At 41.0% G+C, this 9,237-nt stretch overlaps 1 long non-coding RNA gene across 1 annotated transcript in view; it reads left to right on the top strand.

Moving 5' to 3' along the window:
* The first annotated feature begins 616 nt into the window (after nt 1-616).
* LOC135113447 (uncharacterized) overlaps nt 617-9,237 on the top strand; it is a 53,623-nt gene continuing 45,002 nt past the window's right edge. Inside the window, exon 1 of the long non-coding RNA XR_010274843.1 lies at nt 617-862. This is a non-coding gene — a long non-coding RNA (uncharacterized LOC135113447). The remainder of the gene's footprint in view (nt 863-9,237) is intronic.

Genomic DNA, 9,237 nt, shown 5'->3' with positions numbered 1-9,237 from the left:
TCTATGAAGTTTTTCGAGAGGAAGATTTCAAGACATCCTCCAATTTTAGATAATATATTTGGTTCCTTCCTTTAGTGACTGGCACCTCAGTGGACTCTTTCTTCTTAATTTGTGTTGCTTTCGGCCGGAGCCGCTCTTAAATAGGTAACGTTTATGTATGTTGGGAAGGGTATTGCCAAGGGTAACGCCTGTGCATGGTGTCGTAGTCTGGGTGAGGCGACGCTCCTCCCGGCAAATGGCTTCTTTGACTGACTGGTTCATTTACATAAATATTTTAGAAATAATACAAAGAAGTGTTCACAGATGTACCGCATATGCCCACTGGTGGGTGTGCCCGGCTGGCGGTGGGCGTGTGGCTCCTTATTGGTCTCATCCTTGGCACGGTGTACCGCAGCAACTTGAAGGCCTTGCTCATCATTCCCAAACTGGAGCTTCCATTTGATAGTATGGAAGATCTGATCAAGTCTGGCATTACCACTGCCGTTGTTGCGGGAACCAGCGTGCATATGGATGTTGTGGTGAGAGAGAGAGAGAGAGAGAGAGAGAGAGAGAGAGAGAGAGAGAGAGAGAGAGAGAGAGAGAGAGAGAGAGAGAGAGAGAGAGAGAGAATGATAAATTGAGAAAATAAATTTAACTCCTAAATATAGTTTTACTTCACGTCTTGTGTGAAGGTTTATTATATCGGTCTTTTTTTTTTCAGAGCGCAAACAGTGACAGTATACTAGGAAAACTAAGAGAAAAAGTATTAGTGTATCCGGCTGACTCTCTTGACCGTGTTGTGAGCCGCACTGTAATGGGACTTCACACAGCCTTTGGTCCTGAACTTGCAATGTTTGGAATCCTTCATCTTGATTTTTCAAAGGTTTGTCATTTCGATGTTTTAGTTCATGAATGGTAACTTTATATATATATATATATATATATATATATATATATATATATATATATATATATATATATATATATATATATATATATATATATATATATATATATATATATATATATATATATATATATATATATATATATATATATATATATATATATATATATATATATATATATATATACTATTTTGATTTTCCTGGAAACGGCTATTGCTTCCATGAGCGATATCCATCTGTGTGCAAAGCTTGTAGGAAAGGTGATGTTTTCTAATATTTAGGAACATTCCACACACTTCATAAACATTTGTTTATAATATATGCTTTATTTAATCATTTTATTCAGTTTTAACGTTCGGATTTTCCAGAAGAATCAGAGTTTTGGCAGTAAGATCTAAAATAAAGATGTTTTCCTCATACCTTTATTTCATAAGCTTCCTTTTTACTATCTCTTCATCTCTGCTCATTTATCTCGTCTATTTTTTTTTTTTCAGTCATCCATGTTGTTTGAGCGGTAGGGAGCTACAGGATACAGGTTCCACTAGACTTATTAATGGTGGTATTCCACAGGGTTTTATTTTATCACCTACTCTCTTTATATTACCTATAGATTATGTTCTTAGACAAAGCCTATCCTAGTCATTCTAACTTTGTTACATATTTTATCTATTTTTCATCGTCATTTTTCACACATCCATCTCAACAGGAATTAAACAAGTATTCAGAAAAAGATATGTACTCTAGTCACTAGCTGTATCACCTCACAAGGTCCTGTGAGGCTGGTGGCGAGAGACTAATATGAAGCATGTGTAACACTAATCAAATCAAATCAAATGATGGGGGATAGACAGTGGGGTTGAAAGAAGAAGTAATAAAGAGAGAAAAAAAAAGGTTGGGTGAAGAATATTGAAAGAAGTATGAAAATAAAAGATGAGTCATAAGTGTTTAAGTTAATTTAGCTTTCTAAAATAATGGTACAAAAGTTGTATTATTTGTATGTTGCTTCAGGTAAGGCTTTTCGAAGTTTGTTTATTGGTTTCCTGAAGAGGTGATATTAATTTTCCTCTGCTTGGGTTGAGGTACGTGGCGTCCTTGAGTATGTGCGTTAGTTTGTGATTTGTTTTCCTCTCATATATAATGGTGTATTAATTGGTTCTGTTTTTGCTTGTGTGTGCAGTTCCTCCGTGTTCTTGGTGTATGGTGTAGTGTAACACTACGGGAACTGAGTTAATTAGTGTAGAAAGTTGTTAAAGTTAACTGCAGTAGTGAAGTTGTGTGACAGGAAGTACCTGTGGAGAGCTTAGCTGTAGAGATAGTGAGGATTGTGTTTACGTGGTGAAGTTGATGACACGTCGCATAGGGTAGATAGGACAAGGATTCTGGTGACTCTGTAGAGGAATGGATCACCCGGGATCTCATATCTGGTTCAGCGTCCTCAGAAGGCAGCAGATTGTGCCCAGTCTTCAGAAAGAGAGGTGTTGCGACTCACTTTCTCCATAAACCCTATACCCTCAAACACCGATCCTCATGGTCGTAAGTGTTGCATTGTGGTTAATTTGCTGTATAAGCAACTGCTACATGTTAAAATACTCGGTGAATTATTATAGATGCATTGCATTTCCGTTTCTGTTATTCTGAAAGCTTGTGAAGGCGTAAACCAGTATGTATTTTGGTTAGTATATTGCACTTTACTATGACGGAATCAGTTATCTCTTTATGATGCTTATGTGCCTTATTTGCATGTGAATGTTTTATTGTATTTCAATCCTCCTCGTGCTGATGTCAAGTTAATACAGGTTATTTAATTAACCCATACACTGCCAGATTGTTTTTCAAAGCATGTAAACATAAAGAAACCATTATTAGAAACTTTACTCGAATTCCATTCTTGTCAAAAGATAGCGTACGTACTCAATACACATGAAAAAAAAAAAAAAAAAATATATATATATATATATATATATATATATATATATATATATATATATATATATATATATATATATATATATATATATATATATATATATATATATATATATATATATATATATATATATATATATATATATATATATATATATATATATATATATATATATATATATATATATATATATATATATATATATATATATATATATATATATATATATATATTATGTGCATGTACGTAAGAATATAGGATAAATCAATATAAAATAAATAGATAATCGATTAGAAAAACGAGTAACTGGCAACTCGCCACAGTCGTCTCCCAAGGAAGACCAATGATTGGGTACTTTATTATGAAGTGTTTCTCAAAGTATAAGTACCTGTAAGTATAAGTAATGTTGTAGAAATTACGTACGTTCACTGTAAACGACACACAAATTACCGACACCATTATTTACCAGATAACAATGTCTCCAGAAATTATCATATTTCATGTAGTACCTCAATAACACCTTACAGAGGGAGAGAGAGAGAGAGAGAGAGAGAGAGAGAGAGAGAGAGAGAGAGAGAGAGAGAGAGAGAGAGAGAGAGAGAGAGAGAGATTATTATATTATAGTTTATTGACAGAATTTTGCGATTACAAGGAGCTTAAAGTAAAAATCATTTCACTAAAATCATTATATCATATAAAAAGAGCTACAAATAAAAAATCCTGTCCAGATAAAATTAACCAATTCGCATTGCAAAAAAACAAACTTTCTCCAAACTTAACTCCTAAAAAATTCAAACTCCCTTTCTTTTTAAAAAAAAACAAGAACATTTTAGCCGTAAAGCTTTAACACATCGCAAACATAATCACATAAAGTGCCTAATAAAAAAAAATTCAAACTCCCTTTCTTTAAAAAAAAAACAAGAACATTTTAGCCGTAAAGCTTTAACACATCGCAAACATAATCACATAAAGTACCTAATTTACCTTTATACTTCATTAAACTGGTAAAACTACTAAAATCCAACATATTATATCTAGCCCTACAGTCCCTTGACAAAGAACAATTTAACAAAACATGAGACTCATCTTGTACTGCATTACTATCACACATACACAGTCGCAACTCTGCTGGTATTCCATTCCTTCTACCTGTCTCAATTTTTAAATCATGTGACATTAGTCGAAGCCTCGTAAGGGCCTGCCTTTTGTAGTCCGGGACAAACTCATTGCTGACATAAACTGGATGTACTGATAGTTCAGGGTTAATTACTGATCTGTACGCCACATACTTAGATGCTGTCTCGGGTTTTTCTCTAATTTTTATTTTGACTATATCCAGTGGATTTACGTTATCTCTATACTGTAGTGCCTTCATCACAAATTGATACCCTGGAGTATTAGCTACTCTGCACAACTCAAATGCAACATAGAATGGTTCTTCAACGTTCGGTTCCCTTAACTTTGATTCTAGAAATTTCCTTCTCCTTTTTTCTATGACATCAAGTACAGGTGGAATACCTGATTCAATAAGACACATGTCGGGGCTTGTAAATTTCCTTACCCCTAGCAAGTTCTTTACTGCTCTATTGTATTGAACAATTATCTTTCTAGGATTATTTGTCAACCATGTTTCTGAGCTATAAAGAAGGGCAGAAGAGAGAGAGGTGTCGCAGATAGCCTATCCTTCCATGGAGTTCACGTAAGAGTGCCATGTTCCCGCCTTTCACTCTCTATCGCTCTCACCGATAGAAAAGTTCTGGATATCGAGAGAGAGAGAGAGAGAGAGAGAGAGAGAGAGAGAGAGAGAGAGAGAGAGAATTGTGTCGCTGATAGCCTATCCTTCCAGTCACCGTACCGGTGCCATGTTCTCTCTCTCTCTCTCTCTCTCTCTCTCTCTCTCTCTCTCTCTCTCTCTCTCTCTCTCATGTAATGGGTACTGAATCTCTCTCTCTCTCTCTCTCTCTCTCTCTCTCTCTCTCTCTCTCTCTCTCATGTAATGGGTACTGAATCTCTCTCTCTCTCTCTCTCTCTCTCTCTCTCTCTCTCTCTCTCTCTCTCTCTCATGTAATGGGTACTGAATCTCTCTCTCTCTCTCTCTCTCTCTCTCTCTCTCTCTCTCTCTCTCTCTCTCTCTCTCTCTCTCTCTCTCTCTCTCTCTCATGTAATGGGTACTGAATCTCTCTCTCTCTCTCTCTCTCTCTCTCTCTCTCTCTCTCTCTCTCTCTCTCTCTCTCTCTCTCTCTCATATAATGGGTATTGAAGTGTGTGTGTGTGTGTGTGTGTGTGTGTGTGTGTGTGTGTGTGTGTCTCTCTCTCTCTCTCTCTCTCTCTCTCTCTCTCTCTCTCTCTCTCTCTCTCTCTGTATTTCGTGTAATGGGTATTGAAGTAAAAAATTAATAATAATAATAAACGGTTTATTATTCAGGCAGTTAACAAACTGAAAATGTACAGAGGGGGTGGGGAAATACTTAACATTAATCCTAAAGCTAACTCTAATCTAGAAGGGAAATACTATTGATTGATGGCTCGCACCATGGTGGGAATCGCGCTGAGTCTGTACCGGTCAGTGCGCGGCGCCTTTAGGGGCGTTATCTTGTTGTGGTGTCTGGTGGCAGGGATCGGGCGAGGCGCGTCAGACGGCGGCATGTGTCTGAGACGTGGATGATGCAGCAGTCCCTTTCCAAACTTCTCCAGAGCCTCTCTGTGCCTGGTGGATAGTCTGGACAGACTTAGGGTGGACCACGCTGGGGAGGCATACATGAGTTTGGGGAGGATGAAGGTGAGGTACACCCCCCTTTAACTCGTCTGTCGGCGTCCCCAGCGACCTGGGTCTGCGCAGCTTGTACAGCCTGTAGGTAGCGGATCTTACTGTGCTGGCGACATGCTGCTACCAGGTCAGCTGGTCGTCCACCTTGACTCCGAGAAGCTTGGCACATCGGACCACGTGGAGGGGGTGAAGGCCCACTGTGAGCTGGGGAGGGGGCACTGGTACAGAGGAGGTACAGAAATGCATCACCACAGTTTTGCTGTGGTTGATCCTGCTCTCCTCCGGCCACGTCTGCAGTCGCTCTAGAATTGCTTGCAGTGGCGAGTAGTCCGGGGACGCTCACGGTGCAGTCGTCCACATACTTCCAGCGATGAGGGGTGTCAGTGAGGGCATCGTTAATGACAAGGAAGAAGCATAGTGAACCCATCTTGGTCCTCTGGGGGTCCCCACATGTCAGCTGTTGGAAATTAGAGACAGAGCCCTGATAGCGAACGGCCTGACGCCTCCCTGTGAGGAAGTCGGCTAGCCACGCTACCAGGTTAGGAGGGAGACCCAGACTTATTGCCTTGCTGATGAGTGTTTTTAAGAGTTTGATGAAATCTTTCTACACAACCCTGAGACTGAGGATGATAAGCACTTGACAGTCTCTGTTCAATCTTCAGACCCCTTAGAATTTCCTTGAACGTGCGAGAAGTGAAATTACTTCCCTGGTCTGACTGCAACACCTTAGGAATTCCCACCCAGGAGAAAAATTTCACCAACTCCCTCACAATGTTCTTAGAGTTTATAATCCTGAGAGAAATGCCCTCAGGGAACCTAGATGACATACACATAATAGTCAGCAAATACTGGTTTCCCCTCCGTGTCCTTGGTAAAGGACCTACACAGTCTATCACCACCTTACTGAAAGGTTCCTCAACCACAGGTATAGAGTGAAGGGGGGCAGGGCGAATCACCTGGTTCGGCTTGCCCACCTTCTGACACAAACCACAAGTTTTACAAAACTCTTTCACATCAATTCTCACTCTGGGCCACTAAAAATGACACAGGATTTTCCTAGGGCTTTTCTGACCACCAGGTGTTCTGCCAGATTACCTTCGTGTGCCATCTCCAAAATTTTCTTCCTATACACCCGTGGCACCACAATCTGTCTTTTCACCATCCAGTGATCAGAGGTTGGGGCTGTCAGGGGCCTTCAACTTCTCATTAATTCACCGTTATCCACATAGTAACCCACGTACTCATAGTCAAGCTCACCCAGCCTTTTAGCCTCATTTCAAATAGATTTCAAGCTTTCATCACTCTCCTGAGGATTTATCAACTCACGCTTTTCTACCACAAAATCAAGGTTGGGCTCCACCTGGCCTACAACTGATTCATCACTCGCACACTCTGGGTTATTTCCTTTTTCATCAGGTTCCTCAAACAGGACGCCCTGGCCTTCGTCCTCCTGCGTTGCTCCCTCGGGGTCCATGCATCCCTTCCGGGCCATCGCTCGGGTCACTGCACAGACTGGGAACAATTCAGGCACCTCTGCCTCCCCATCTGTTGAGTGAGGGACTGATGCCGGAGTGATGGTTTCTGTCATTCCTATCAGAGGCTTGTCTACCATCAGGAGTTTAAGGATAACTCGACCTCCAGCCAGGTCATTCCCGACCAGCATATCCACTCCATCTACGGGCAGTGTCTCCTTCACTCTCACCGTCACCTCTCCTATGACGTATCCACAGTCCAGCCAAACTTTGTGCAGAGGAATACTGAACTTGCCTCCTGCACCCTTGCATGAGACATCTTTGCCAGTGCTGGTCTCCTCATTCCATGGGAGTACACTACTTAAGATCAGACTCTGGTTAGCTCCCATATCCCGAAGGATTCTGATCACCTTCTCTGGACTTCCCTCCACTTTCATTGTGCCATTACTGGTGAAATGCTCAAAGTCCTCATCCTTCTGCGGCTCCTCTTGTATCTCTGCAGTCATATTCTCCACATACTTTACCAGGTCTCTTTGGGTGGCAACTGCTCCCACTGGTTTCGGCCGTCCCTTCGGACACTGGTACTTTTTATGCCCACTACTTCCTCATCCAAGGCACTTAACTGCACCTTCATCACCACTATCCTTCTGGTAATAGGTAGTGCTCCCGGGCCTACCCCTGTGGGGCGCAGACCTCACGTTGTGGTCGGCTGGCGGGGGCATGGTGTAAGTGTGGGGAAAACTATAGTTGTTAGGGCGTGACTGGTTTGATCTGTGGAATGATGTCGAACTCATCTGGCGGTCATTCTTATATCTCTGATGACCATCACTTTTTGTTAGAGAATGATTTTCTCCCTCCATGGTATCCATCTCCGTTCAGCCCGTGGATCGCACAGTAATTGTCAGCCTTGCGTCCGGCTTCCATCACGTCTTTCACGTTCTATGATACGAGCTCATATTTCAAACTGAGGGGCAATTGGCTCATAAATTGTTCCATCCGCAAAACTGCTTTTATCTCCTCAGCTGTAGTGGCTTCCTCGGCCTTCAGCCAACTGTCCAGTTTAAGACCAACCTCTCGAGCCATCCCGAGATAAGTTTCACCTGGGCGTTTTGTGATCCTGCAGAACTTTTTCCGGTACACACTCGGACTTAGACGGGTTGATCCCAACACCGCTTTCTTTACCACTTCATAATCACTTGCTTCTTGCTCACTCAAATTCACATATGCCTCTCGGACCTTTCCCTCAAATTTAGACTGGATCAGTAATGCCCGATCATTTTCATCGCATCCCCTTCAACTTTGCAGTTTTTTTTTTCAAATTGAATGAAGAAGTTTTCTTCCTTCCCTTCCACAAAGTTAGGCATACTGATTACCTTTCTCTCTAAATTCCCGTTGCCTTGAGCACCATTTCCTGCCCTGGCCTCATTTACTTTATTTCTATTTCTGCTCTAATCTCTTCTATCTCAATCTCCTTTTGCATCTGTATCTGCTCCCTCTGTATCTGCAATTACTCTTTCTGCAACTCCACCTCTTTCTGCTTTTTGCATTTGCTCCCTCTGCATCTGTATTTGAAGTTTCATTAACTCAAATTTTTCACTACTAGAAAGGCCATCAGTTCCACCAAAAGCAACTAGGTTTATCTCACTCACCCCGGCACTTTCCTCTACACTCTCCCCATCATTATCCTCACTTTCGCCACCATCATTTTCAAACCAGCTCCTCTCCACAAGAGCATTTCTCAACTCCTCCTGCATTTCCTCCTTTTCTTGGATTTCAACTCCATTTGAAACCTCTCAGCCACTGAACATAATTCCTCCCTGGTTAGTGTGTACAAATCATGCACACTCCTCTACAGAAGGAACGCCTCGACATGTTTATCGGTCATGATTACAATCACTACACTCCACAAAATATTCCTCAGAATATTACACCACTGAGTATTAAAACAAAAAAATACCCAACAGAATACACCTTCACACACCAATACCGTCACCAAAAAATAATATACACACAAAATACATGAACAGTTTAAAGAAATATTTCACACAAGTAAACTCCTCCCAATGACAATCACCATGTAACACTCGTTACACTCCACAAATGTTCAAAGATCCCGGACGGGCCCCCTTATTCTGTCACGATCGCTTACTTACTTACGATCGTACGATCCCGGTTATCTTTCCA

The sequence above is a fragment of the Scylla paramamosain genome, chromosome 25 (genome assembly GCF_035594125.1).
Source record: "Scylla paramamosain isolate STU-SP2022 chromosome 25, ASM3559412v1, whole genome shotgun sequence".
Lineage (NCBI taxonomy): Eukaryota > Metazoa > Arthropoda > Malacostraca > Decapoda > Portunidae > Scylla > Scylla paramamosain.
Note: the sequence above shows the minus strand (reverse complement) of the source record. Positions and strands in the feature narration are given on the sequence as shown.